General features: G+C 44.2%; 1 protein-coding gene across 2 annotated transcripts in view; it reads right to left on the minus strand.

The window, feature by feature from the left end:
• Positions 1 to 9,382, minus strand: part of PLPPR1 (phospholipid phosphatase related 1) — a 261,380-nt gene extending 251,998 nt beyond the window's left edge. For both annotated transcript variants that reach the window (XM_032306443.1, XM_032306441.1), the window contains exon 1: positions 8,989 to 9,382. The gene's annotated coding sequence lies outside the window, so the exon portion shown is untranslated. The remainder of the gene's footprint in view (positions 1 to 8,988) is intronic.
• Between the last annotated feature and the right edge of the window lie 4,738 nt (positions 9,383 to 14,120).

Raw genomic sequence — 14,120 nt, forward strand, 5'->3', positions numbered from 1 at the left:
AGAAGCCTAGCATATGTCAGTGGAGCCCTATTTTAGGATAGAAAGCAGCTCTCACCCTTCTCATACAACAGTAATATTTACCAGACGCTTATTACCCTAAAAATCGCTTTCATTTGAAATTGTAACTCAAAGTAAATGGTAAGATAGTATGTAAAGTATAATCTCACCATGAAAAAGAAAAAAAGAACAACATATGTAAATGTTAATGAACCAAAAAGGTCGGAGGCTCATACACTAAGCAATTGACAGTGGTTTTCTGCGGAAGAGTTTGGAGCAGAAACAGGACTGACTTTTACTTTCTACGCCCTGTACTTCATTACATGCATTTTCTATCACACTGTGGTACCTATACCATTGTTGAGGGGTTTGATGGCTAAAATACTCTAATTGTTCCAAACTAGTCCGGCCAGGAATTGCTTGTCTGACTTGTTACCTGTCAGCCTATATATAAAAAAACGAAACCCAAAAGATTTTCTCAAACCTAAAGATACTGCCTTGCTTTTTACACTGCAGGGGGAAGGGGGAACCACACAGAGATAATGTTTTCTCCAGTTAATACAAGTGTGAATGAAATGGTCTTACTTTTTTTTTTTTTTCTTTCAGTTTCTGTGACCCCCAGGAGAGAAGGCTGTGGGCTGGTTATTAGAGCATTTGAGTGTGTGGGTTTGCCTGGAAGCAACAGCTCGCAAAGGCTGAAGATGGGACTAATGATAAAGCCTGCTCAGCTGCTAGAGCTCTGGGCTCAACAGCATTGCTCTCGACCAGATTTTATTTCTTGTTAATTAGATCCGATTTCACTTGATTATGGATTTCATTGAATTTAAAAGGTTGGGAGTGGGGGGTCACTTCTCCCTGCTATTCATCAGAAACATCCATAAAAAGAGCACCCGGAAACCCTTGACCATCAGCCGTGCAAATCCATTACCCCTCATTGTGATGGATTTGCTCCAGTAATTATGATCACCTTTTCTTCAGTCTGTGTCTGTGAGCATTTCTAGAACACTTGATGCCATAATGCCCAAAGAAAAAGCCCTTTCTGACATAATGGAAGCAAGATAAAATATGTGCTTTCATGTCGTGGAAAAATTTATGACATTCACACAAAGAGGGGTATTTATTTCCTAGGTGTATGCATCTCTGCTTTCTGCTGTTATTGATGAATGGGAAAAGATAAATGAAGCAAAGAAGGCGGGAATAATGGCAGGGAGGGGGGCTGACTGCTGACTTTCCATCTAGTGGACTCAGACAAGCTGCTGACACCCTGTACCTAGGGCTCTGAAGGCATCAGAAGGTTATGGGGTGATCTGTCACCCCTATCCTTTGAGAGTCAGAAGGATGAAGGGGGATGAGCACAGGCCTTGAACTCAGACCGAGGTCTGAATCCAGCTCTAGCTTTGAAAGCTTGGGAGAGCTAACTGACCTTTGTTCAGCTGTCGAATGAGATATTAATGTCTGTTCCCGCATGCTGGAGAAATTAAGGAAATAATAGGCAAGCCTCTTCTACACTCCATAATAATGCTGTGGATGGTGTGTAGTAGATGCCCCCTCAAAATTCCCTCCCTTTTACTCTTCTTCTCATCTCTATTAACAGTCCTTTTCCTTCCTTTCCTAATTTTTTGGTAGAAATAGCCAAGGTTTCTTTGTTTGTTTGTTTTAAATTTCTGGCCACAAATCTTCAAAACAGGCCAGCAGTAACACAAGTCCAAACCAGCCAAGTTGGTGGGTAGAATAATTTTCTCTTTTTTCCATCTTAGGTCTTCAAAAAAACTCAAATATACAGACATAAAAATTTACAAATGAAGATTATCTTTACACTGTCCTTAGACCTGAGATAGATAGATTATAGGTAGACAGAGCTTTTATTCAACTTCGGTTTTTTTTTCCTTTTGGCCTTGCTTTATACTGTGAATGTAATGATAACTAATTAGCAGAGCAGCCAGGTAATGAAACATTTATTAACAGCTCCCACCACTATGTTGAATGGTGTTTCCTTTGATATTTCTAATTTGGGTCCATGTCATACGTAGTGTAACTGCATTCTTACACTAGTGTTGGGAGGCTATGAAATATTCTCCCTCTTACTTTGTGGAAGGGCACAGCTGGAACCAGAGTGAGGCCAATGGGGCACTTGCATTGGAGGCAAATTGAGAAAGGAGCCAAAAAAAATTCAACAATCAAGATAAACAATATTTTAATGTAAATTTTTTTAAAAAATCAAAATTATTGCCAAAAATCTATGATAAACAAAATGTCAACATTTTAAACAAAGAGGGGAATTAACCATGTGTTTGCATAACCCTTCCTCCTTCAGCTCACCCTGATCCAGGCCTTGGGTAGACCCTACATCTGAAATCAGTAACTGGCATCTGGTCCCAGTCCTCACATTACTTGGTTACATGCTCTCAGATGAGTCATTGAACCTTTCTGGTTCTCAGTCTCCACATCTTGCTTCAGTTAGAAGTCTTATTAGAAATCTTCCAGCCACCCTGTGCACTTGCAAAGTCTATGATTTTCTACAATGTGAAGCTGCATTATTAGAACATCAGTGATGACTCAAAAGGACAAGATTCATTCACTGCGCCAACCATTCAACACACGGTGTTTACTGAGAAGTTACTATGTGACAACTGTTCTGTGAGGTGTTGAAAATGCAAAGTTAAGGACTACAGAAACACACAGAAAGAAAAGCCAACCCTAGTTAAAAGGCCAGGACAACCTTCCCTAGGAAGACACTTTGGCCTAAAGGACTAAAGGAGTCAGGGAAGGCAAGAATGGAGTTCCACAAATGGAGAACAGCATGACCAAAGACCCAGAGGTAACAAAATTCTCAGCTGGGAACCTCAGTAAGTGTAGTATGGGCGGTACTTAGTAGAAGTAGGGTAGATGAAACAAACAAGCAAAACCAGTCTTTGATTACAGAACAGTAACAAAAGTATTTGGAGAGTATAAGGCAAAGAGCACTGGGTCATGGTCAGACCTGGGTTCCACTCACTACTCTGTTGCCAATTAGCTAGATGGTAGGGCTTCCATTTCCACTGGGATGTGATTTTAGAACATACCACACACTTATCCAAAAAGATGGAAGGCTCTTACTTCCCAAGAAGTATTGCAAATCTCACATCTGAGATACTGAGAGTCTATGTCCTTCAGTACCGGAGATGTGCTATAATTAATACACGTAGTCACTTCCCTGCAAACAATTTGCTCAACAGCTAAGTAGCTGCTCTGTGACACCTATGAGCCTGGAGAATGCCAGGACCAGCCTCAGGCAAACAAACTTGCACCTTCCCCAGAAAGGCACGAGAAGAAGGCAACAAGGCAAATGTGTTAAGCAGACACACCCAGCACTTAGCCACGCCACTTAGGCGTATGATGGTGGTGCCGCTCTGCCCCTGCCATATTTGTGTGCTGATTTAATTCCTACAGTTGGGAAGATAGGATTAGAGCCAGCTTTTTATAACCAACCAAATTAATTTTTTTAAATGAACACCAAAGCACACAATCACGGGGGTCCTGAGCATAACGTCAGAACTTTCTGTCTGGGACCTCACTGTTGTCACACAGAATACCTACCATATAGTGAGCACTTACTCTGTGCTGAGCTTTCCAAATAGTAACCAGTTGTCACAGGTCTAGCTGATGGGATAAGATGGTTATCACCTTATTACAGCCAAGAGTAATTTGAAGCAGAGAGAAGTAAACCGTGTGCCCAAAGTTGCAGAGCTGAGTGGTGGAGCCAAAATTCAAATACAGCCCATCTCACTCCAGAGTCTGTGCTCTTGGCCACCATGCTGTCTGAACAAGGTTCATCATCCTGTATGCCCAAGTGACACCCTTAGAGTACAGCACTCAGAGGCTCCTTGAGTTTCCAGGACACTCAAGGATCTGGCTGTAGCAAGCACCTTAGTTATTTAGTTATGGGAAAGAGGAGCACACTCCACATCTTTTCTCAAATCCACCCTCTTATGCTCTTGCAAAGAAGTGTCCGTCCGCCTCTGTCTCCTCTCTCTTGCTCTCATTTCCCACACCTTTTGTTCCCCTTAGACACGTGCTCTCTCTACCAGCTCCCCCTTGATAAAAACTATTGGGAGTTTCACTGTACCTTCTTCTCCCTATGGCCCCGTAACTCTTAGACCCCACCAGACTTCATAAATGACTGATGGGTTCGCCTTGCCTGGATTTTCTTACCTCCCATTCCCCACTCAATCCCTGGAAATACGGCTTCTGAGCAAACTGCTGTACAAACACTGCTTTCCTAATGGTCACAGTGAACCCCTTTTCACTGTCTAATTTCAGTTCCCTATTTTCAATCTTTTCAACTTCTCCATATTTAAAATCAACCTGGTAATCTACACACTTGACAAGGAGAGACAGTTGACAGGATTATTAAAATTGAGATCTGATTCTGCCACTTACTGTCTTGCTAACTTGAGACAAGCTATTGGAACTTTCTTTGATACATGTTGCTCTCCCGCATCCCTAAATTTTGCTAAATGCTGAGATTTAGTTTTTTGCTCTGTGAACTCCTGCTCTCTCCATCTCCCCTTAATAAAAACAATAGTTGCCATTTACTGTGAAACCACTCCACCCTGGGATCTGTACTATGTGCTTTCCAAAATGAGTCAGTTGTCACCTCAGAATCAATGTCCACAACATGGTGTTGAGCCTTTCACTTTTCTGAGCTAACTTTCCTCCCCGCTGCTCTGCTGCCACCCATCCAAAAATCAAACCCAAAATGCTATCTTTGACACTTGGTCTCTTTCATCTTCTGTAGTCAACCTGAAAAGAAATTCTCATGTTTCTTATCTGTTCTGACATCTCCTGTGGGATTTTAAGACTGGAACTTAAGATGGGAACTGCTTGGAAGTTTTCAGATTGGAACTGATTGGGTTTGGTTCAGTAAGGAACCCAGTTCCCAGGACTGCGTGGTTGGAACATGGGTTGTCTGGCCCTCATTCCAGGATGCCAAGATGCCATGAGCTCTTCAAATGAGACGCTGTGGCTTACAAACTCCTTACCTCCAGACTCTCTTGAAAGTTTGAGCAAAGCACATGAAATCAGGATATTCTGACGAGGGGGAAAGAAAGAGGAATTCACATTTATTGCCAGCCTGCTATGAATCAGGAACCGTGCTAAGTGCTGTTGCTTCCACAATGGGCTGATGATAATTTTTAAATATAAAAAGTGTGATGCCACAATGATGCTTCTTTTGGCACTTCATAGGAAAGCTCTTCATAGAGGTAGTTCCCCCTGGATCATTTCATCACTGACCTCCCAAGGGTGATCACCCTGGAGAAATGAAGTCATGATTTAGCTCCTACTATTCTAACGGAAAGATCGTCACCTCGTGACTGGATTTCCCAATCACTGATTTAGTCTTTGATTCAACAAATATCTATTGAGTTCCTGCTCTGTACCAAGACCATGATGAACGCTGGAGATTCAGCTTCAAAATATAGGAAGTAGAACCACACAAGTGAATGCTGAGGAAGAAGGAGGTAGGATGGGGGCACAGGCAGGAGGCCCTTCTTAGATGAGCAGGCTTTCCTTTTTCCCCTTGTTTCCCAGACACATCTCTTCCTCTCCATGCTACTGTCACCATTCTCATCATTTCACACCTACATTTCCACAATAAGCTCCCTGCCTTCCTTCTCCCCACCTCCAATCCATCGTCCACACTGGGGTCGCAGTCATCTTTCTCGAATGCAAATCTGATCATGTCTCAAACTTTCTTTCAAACTCTTTCCAAGTCTTCTGGATAAAACTGAAGCTCTTTTGCTTGGGATATTTCCATTCACACTTGACCTCTGCCATGATAGTTGGTTATTCGATGGGGCTAAGAACCTACTTTTCTCACTGTAGCCACACAAAACTGCTTCCAGTTCTTTTGCAGTTGTTGTTGTGTTGTTTTTTGTTTTGTTTTGTTTTGTTTTTTCGCTTTGTTTTTTTTGGCTGGAAAGCCCTCCTCTTCTCCTTGTCCTTCAAGACTCCTCTCACCTCAACCTCCCTAAGAAAGCTTCTTGATCTTCTCACCCTCCTTTAGGTGGATGCCCTCCCTTCATGCTTTTACAGCATCCTGGGCATATCTCTATGCAAATGCAAACTCCACAATATTAGTTGTCAATTAATGTTACCCAGCTGTTGTTGACCTCTGTATCTACACTCCGGCACCCTGTGTTCTAGCCACACGGGATGGCTTACCCTACCTCATGGGGCACTTTCACACATTTCCTCTGCTTGGACTGTCCTTTCTATCCTTCCCTACCTGGTAAAAGACTATTCATTTTTCAAGAGTATCCCAAAGCCCCAGGGGAAGAAAAACACACAAACCATGTTTGTACTACTGACCTTTGATTTAACCTATAATTATAACAGTTAAACAGACTGCACCATAGTTAGGTAAATACCCATTTCCCCCACCTTGAAAGCCACTTCCTTGTGGGTTTTTTGTTGTTGTTGTTTTCCGCCAGCCTCCAACACATAATAAGTGCTGATGTGTGTTTTCTGAATGTTGAGAAAAGCCAAGAAAGATGTTGGAGTATATAGAATACATGTTATAAACTCACTGTGCAGTACAGAGCTATCCTACTCTCTAATTATTTCCTGTGTGTTAATCTTGTATCTACAACTAGATCATAAAATCTTTGAGGCCCAGAACTATGTTACCTATTTTTATATGACTTCCAATGCTAACTGTGGGATAAATACTTGTAAATAGACTCTGAACATAATGCAAATGTAGGAAGAGGAAATATGTCATAAAGAGAGAAAACAGAGTTCTACTAAAAAGCAAAAAAAATAAAATAAAATAAAATTTAATCTTTCCTTGTTAAGTTTTGCAAAACAGATGATGAGAATTTCACCATGAAATAAAAAGGACAAACGCTGATAATTATATTTAAGCCCCCTCATACCAATATCAACTTGAAAATATAAGTGAAAAGGTCTTCACTAGTTTTTTTTAAAAAAGAAAAAAACCTTTCAGATTTCTATCTTACTAGATGCTTTTAAAAAGAATAAAAACTGTATTATGAAGTGTACTATATTGTACATCCAAAACTAATATTATGCTGTGTGTTAACTAACTGGAATTTGAATAAAAACTTTTAAAAAATCATATAAATGAAGCTGTTTTAATAATACGCATTCCTTTCCCAGTCCTCCTCCCCTTCTTTTTTTTTTTTCTTTCTCAAAAACTTTTTCACCTTTGGCTATGTTGACTTGTGAGTCAAAGTCTCCTTTATCTGTGACCTTTCTCAATTAGCTTCATGTATATTATGCTCTTTCCCGCCTCAAAGAGGTTACAAAATGTTAAAAATTAAAATTAAAAAAGATCCCCAGAGCAGCAAAGAGAGGTTCTCTACCTATCATCTTAAAATGAAGGAAACGCTCTGACAACCCATAGCCACAAGTTCTGGATCTGAGCTTCTAGTGTTTTCTTCCGTCAGCATCAGCTTGGTTTCCAGGTTCCCCACACTCCCCTCTTCCAAGGTCCTGAGATACAGAAAAGCCAAAGATATACCTGTCTGCACATCCCAGAGAACAAAATGGTCAAGATGGAGAAACTTTGGCACATGGCACTCTCTAGAGTTAAAGAACTAATTTGTAACTGTATTAAAGGTTAGCCCAGGAATAATCAAGTCTTTTCTACCCCAGATGTGACATTCCAGAAATCTCCATATTAGAGTCCCATCCACGAATAAAAGCCACCACCCACAGAAGTAGAAGGGGTATATGAATTCAGTGAAACCTGCAGGGTACTTTGCCTCACACTCAACCTCCTCCTGCCTAATCAGCTTCTAGTCACTCCTATCCTAAATGGCCACCGTCTGTCCCTCTTCCAGTCCCCTTTGTCCCAGTCCTGGACTCCTCAAACGTTGACTCAGTCTCTGCTGTTTCAAAGAGCCATTAGATTCGAGGCGATTCCCAGGTGCCGGGAGGCGCTCCGCACTCTGAGGCCCCGCCCCAATGGGGCTGGCATTTTAGGAAATCCTTTTCTGGGGACCTCTTCCCTGGGACCTAGGAGATATTCAGAACGGTGCCTGCCCACCACCTAGATACCTAGATGCAAAGAGTCCCTCCCGCGAAAGAGGTTAAAAGGGAAAACAATATCCCCACAAAGAAAAATAACCCAGAATCCTCCACATATTCCACCTGTGTGTGTCATAAAACCCCAGGGCAAAAATAAAGCCCCAGCTTCTCCCAGCTGCAGCCGCCGCCACAGCAGCCCCAGCCCAGCTCCCAGGGCTGCCGCCTTGGTGTGCGGGAAGACAGCACCTTCTCGGGGGAGGAGAGATCCCGGCGCCCAACGTTTCCAGGAGGTGATTATGGGAAGCCTTTCAGTAACTCATCATTCATCCCCGCACTGACCCGAGCCTCACCCCGACGCCTCAGGCACTAGCGCTGAATGAGAAAGCCAAAAGCTGCCCTTCCAATTCTCCAGGTGACACCCCCTACACACACACACACACACACACACACACACACTACGACGCGCCTAGGGTGTGCAGTTGGGGCGGGATGACAGGTGCCCACGCCTGAGGGGAAATCAAAGGCGACGCTTTCAGCCCGGGTGAGAATCCCAAACCCCTGCCCGGGCGGGAGGACTTGGCACCAGCTACCTGCAGGGCGCCCCCGCCCGCACGCCGGCTCCCGTCGCAGCCCCGAATGCAGCCAGGAGGGTGGAACCGGACGGAGGGAGCCTCCACGCCCCCTTTGTCTCCACGTTTCCCAAATGACAGGGGAGGAAAGTTTACGAGCAGGGAGGGTGTAGCTTTCTGCTGGGTCCATCTGACACCTCGCAGGAGGCGACCCTCCCTGGGATCGCCCTCTCCCCCTGCATCGCCCGGGCGCCGCCTTCATCTGCACCTGGAAACCCGCAAGCTGGGTTTGGGCCACCTGCTCCGCCGCGTCCGGCCGGGAGCCTGCCCACCCCTCCAGCTGCCCGGGTGTCCCGGTGCCGCCCGCGGTTGCGGGAGCCCCACTCACCTCTGGTGGCGGAGCGTCCTCCCGCGCGCCCTACTGGGTCGTCGGGCTGCCGGGGGCGAGGTGCATTCACGCGGCGGCCGGAGACACGCTCCCCAGGCTCTGCTGCATTCCGCCTGCGTGGGAGAGCGAGCCGGCGAGCGCGCGGCGCGGGCGTGTACGAGAGTGTGTTTGTGCGAGTGTGTGTATATGTGAGTGCGGGTGTGTGTGAGTGTGTGTGCGCGCGCGCGCGTGGGGCGGGTGCGGGGGGAGGCGCGGGATCACAGATCCCTGTCGGCGCACATCCCGCGCTCTGGCTGCTCCTCCGCCTCCTCTTCGCGCTGCCGCTAGCGCAGGGTCCAGGTTTCAGGATCTCCTGTTTGTTTAATGAAAGGAAGGAGCAAAAGGCTGGCGGGGAGGGGGGAGCGGGGGGGTGGGGAGGCGGGGAGGGCGCCAGGCTGCGCATGCTCAGAGAGGGACACGAGCGCTCACTCCGGAGCGCTGGCAGAGGGAGGAGGACGAGCTGCGGGTTGAGGGTGGCAAGACTGCGCCCACCCAGTAGCAAGGGAGTCGGCCGGGTTCCCGGAAGGCAGCAGGGAGACCCACCCGCAAAGGTGCGCCCTGCGCGGGGACTCCCTGCGCCTGCGGTGCGGGAAGCGGGTGATGGGATCCCGACCCATGCTAGGAGACCGCTTCAGCTGCGAGTCTGGGTAACGCCGGGTTCTCCTCTGGGTGTATTTGTAGCGCTTGCGCCGGGGTTCCTGGCCGTGATCTCTTGCCTCTGTGCTGCGGGGGACCGTGGTGGTCTCCCCCGGTCCGGAAGGAATCACAGGCAGCAGGTCGTACCTAAACTGAAATTAGTTTCCTGGTCTGTGCCTCTTTCTTCCCCTCCCAACTTCCACTCTGTGAAGAGCTGAAAAAGGCAACTGTCTATTTGAGTCCCAAAACAGGTTTGATGGGGCGAGGGCGGGGAAGGTACACAGAACCCCTCTTGCAAAGAACAAAGCAGGAGTAGAAGGAAGAGGAGTCTCCTAGGGCTCCATATTCAGCCTCTTTTGATGACAAGGTTAGATGGGGGAGACATTTGCCCTATTCAAGAAGGCCAAAAGAACAATAGATCCATTGTCCCCCTTGCCTACAGTGCCAAAGCAGTTCTTCCTGAGTGGGGATTCTGGCTGCTTGGTAAAGTGGAAGAACTGTCAAGACGGAGAGAGTCCAGTGGGAGAACCTGAGCCCGCATTGGCGATGACACAGTAACCTGAGGCCCCGGGAGAGGCTAGCTGAGAGGCTTCACCAGTGGAGTGGAAACTCTTTGGTGAGATTGTTCTAAGAGCAAAACAAGCCAGTGGTTAGGACCCATTGAAGAGCCTCTATCTGCAACCTCCTTTCTGTTTCACCCTGACTTCCCCTCTATTTCCTCTCCAACAGAAGAAAAGACATCCCAAGCCGGGAACTCCTTGTAAATATATTATTATGTTCTGTTTATTCGTTTTTGGTCCCTCCAGAGAAGGACTGCCTTTTGATCATCCCAGCTCTGGAGAGACAGAAGACAGTCTACTCTGTGCAAATCTTTTCCAAGCTTTCATTAAAGATCACCTCTGAGCATTTCTATGCAGTGCGAGCGAGCAGATGCCTACTTGCTGAACTCTAACCCCCATCCCATTCATCTTCCCCATAATAATGCCAAGTGACACTAGAACAGCAGGACAATTAGACCTAACCCTAGAGCACACCCAGAGGAGAGAAAACAGCATGTCAAGATACCACCAACAAAAGCAAAGTTTAGGAGAAAAGACAGGAAGGAAGGAAGGAAGGAAGGGTGGGAACTTTAAAGAGAAAGTTCTTTAAAAGCAAAAGTGCACTATTAGTGGCTGGTTCATTCTCTCAGTAGCTCTTTCAGGGGAATAGAACTGCAGCATCTCTTTGCTAAAGTGTGTCTGAGTCTCTATCCCACCAGGGAGGGGGAGGAGATCAGGTTCTCCCAAGAAGCAGCAAAGTCTTTATAATGCACCACTCACAATATTTGGGGCCCCTTCCTTCTATGCCTCTTTTCTCAGGTCTTCCCCTTAGCACCAGGCTTCTTGGAAGACATCGATAGATGATTCCCCCAGAGCAATGAATAGCGTTCACTTGAATTTCAGGATGTTAGCACTGGCAGGGCCCTGAGGCAGGAAAGCCATTCTCCCTGCCCTGGCACTGTACACATAAGCACCAGGTGAGTGAGGGCTCTGAATCCAGTAAGTAGGTAGGACCTGGAGCCCACAGGCAGGGCTGGGGTAGTTGCAGGTCTCAACTTGGCAGTTCTATCAATAGGGATGGTTCTGAGACAGTATTTTCTACAATGATAAGTGTCCAGGGCTGCCTGGCCAAGAAAACACACACTGTTTTGTCTGAGGCTGGCCTTGGATAAGGAGGCAAGGGATACTACTCCCTTTGCTGCTCAGGGATACCCCGTTCACAATCTCAAAGCTCCAACAAGGTCAAGGGTGAAGGAGACTTTACAAATTTGGATTGCAAATAAAATGGAATCCTTTTATGGTGCAGCTAGGAGAGGCTCAACTAGAAGTTCTGGAAGAGCTTTTTACTGTTTGAGGAAAGAAGGGGAAGTACAGGGGACATTAAATGAGATGACGCACATAAAACACTTAATAGTGCTGAGTGTACAATGAGCTCTCTGTAACTTACAGCTCTTTTATTATTGTGGTTTTAACATTTTCATTCTTGTGATTTTTTTTTTTAAAAAAAAGGCTGAGAATATTTTTTCCCCTAAGCTTAAACAAATAAAACAGATGAAAGCCAACTGCCTTCCAATTTTCCTTCTGGCTTCCTCCATCGCCCCCTCACACATCACTGATGTATTCAAATCCATGAAATGAAAAGCACGCTGTAAAAAATGTGTGGATGGTGTGAATGGTGTGAATGGGGACTAACCCCAACCCTCACCCCTCCACACTCTGAACTAGACTTAAGCGTGGGGTAGCATTGTTTTTCAGTAAAAGCCTCAAGCACTTTTTGGCACTCCCATCTCTCAGAGATTAAGGACCCTTTCCACTTAGCAGTCAGGGTCTCTTGCTGCAACACCCCACCTACATTGGCTCATCAAGCTTTGCATTTTCACTTTTTTTTTTTTTTTTTGCCTTCCTTCTAATTTTAGCAATCTAATGTGTTACTCCTCCTAGGTAACAGAATGCCCGAAGCCAATTAATATGCACACATCTGCAGATGGCTTTGAGAGAAATTAATGCTAAGATTTCCAGGGGCTCATGTATTCAGGTATTTTCAATGTTCCTTAAATTCAGATTTCAGACTTAGAATTCATCCCCTTACCTAGTGGACAATCCCTAAACTTTGCCCCTCTCTCCACCCACAAATAAACACATCTAATTGCCTCACCTTGTATATCAGCAAAGCCCAGTATTGTCACCCAACTATATAGGAATTTATATTTTTTAAGAAGACCTAGTTATTAAATTTTAAATAGAACTAGCTGTTCAAAGCATAGTTTCAATACAAAAAATTTTAGAATCAATAAAAACCATCAGTAGATACAATGTTTGAACATAAAACTCTCCAAAGTTAGAGACGTTATAGTGATGTCTGAGTTCTTAAAAAATTATATGAAAGCAATTCCACTAGGTTATATATTGCTGAAATAATATAATAACTCTGTGGTGATGCAGTATATGCATAAATTCTCTAATATTTTATAATAACTATGAAACACACTATTTCCATTTGAATTGTTCTACCTATAATTTTCATTATTTTCAAATACCACCGTAATGAGACAAATAGATTTATAATGTTTTCTTCTTGTAGACATTTCATACATATGACCATCTTTTCTTGTTTGGTAAAAATGCCAAGAATTTTTCAGGTAAGGGCTAAACTAGCAATTTATTTAAATTTTTTTAGATTTTATTTATTTATATGACAGAGCACAAGTAGGCAAAGGCAGGAAGAGAGAGAGGGGAAAGCAGGCTCCCTGCAGAGCAGAGAGCCAGATGCGGGGCTCGATCCCAGGACCCTGAGATCATGACCCCAGCTGAAGACAGAGGCTTAACCCACTGAGCCACCCAGGTGCCCCTAAACTAGCAATTTATTATTATAAAGGATAAAAACATTCCCATGAATGCTAAAAACCATTACAAACTTAGGGATTCAACAAGTTTATACATTATGCTCTGCTCACCACAAGTATAGCTACTGTCTGTCACCATACAACACTGTTATGTAACCATTGATTATATTCCCTAGGCTATACCTTTTATTCCCGTGACTTGTTCATTCCATAACTGGAAGCCTGTATCTCCCACTCCCCTCCACCCGTTTTACCCACCCCCCACTCTAGTCCTTCTGGCAACCATCCGTTTGTTCTCTGTATTTATGCATTTATTTCTGCTTTTTGTTTGTTTATTCATTTGCTTTACCTTTTAGATTCTACATACAAATGAATCATATGGTATTTGTCTTTCTCTATCTTACTTATTTCACTTAGCATAATACCCTCTAGGACAATCCATGTCATCACAAAGGGCAAGCGCTCATTATTTTTCATGGCTGAGAAATATTCCATTATATATATGGTACACCTGAAACTAATATAACAGTGTGTGACAACTATATGCAAAAAAAAAATTTTTTTTAGCTTTATTGGTGTATAATTAACAAATGAAAGTTGTATATGTTTAAGGTTAAAAAACAATTATAAAAATATCTCCATAATCTTCCCAACACAGTAAACCCTCTTTTTACTTCTGACTTAACCCCACTTAGGCTGGTTTTGAGCCATTCAAGGGCAGAGGTTTATTTCTTTTTTATGGTCCTGGTACCTCATGAAATTTAGCAAGTTGTATATGTTCAGTAAATGTTTAAAGAGTGAATGAATAAATACATAGCCAAAAATAAATTTCCCCTGGTGACATGTTCACTTTGAAAAAGTCTCCCAAATATCATGACACTTGGTACTCTATCATGACACTAGGCACTGTTTTTTAAGGTTTTGTGTATGTAATTATCTAAAACTGGACATTGACTGAGAAAGGCAAAACAGGTTTCTGCAGATACCTTTTACCCCTTTGAAAACATAAATCAAGCCTATTCTAATGTTTCTGGTTCAGAAAGAGAATGCACTTTGGCTCAAAGTACAGCATTAT

Source organism: Mustela erminea, chromosome 12 (assembly GCF_009829155.1).
Source record: "Mustela erminea isolate mMusErm1 chromosome 12, mMusErm1.Pri, whole genome shotgun sequence".
Classification (NCBI taxonomy): Eukaryota; Metazoa; Chordata; class Mammalia; order Carnivora; family Mustelidae; genus Mustela; species Mustela erminea.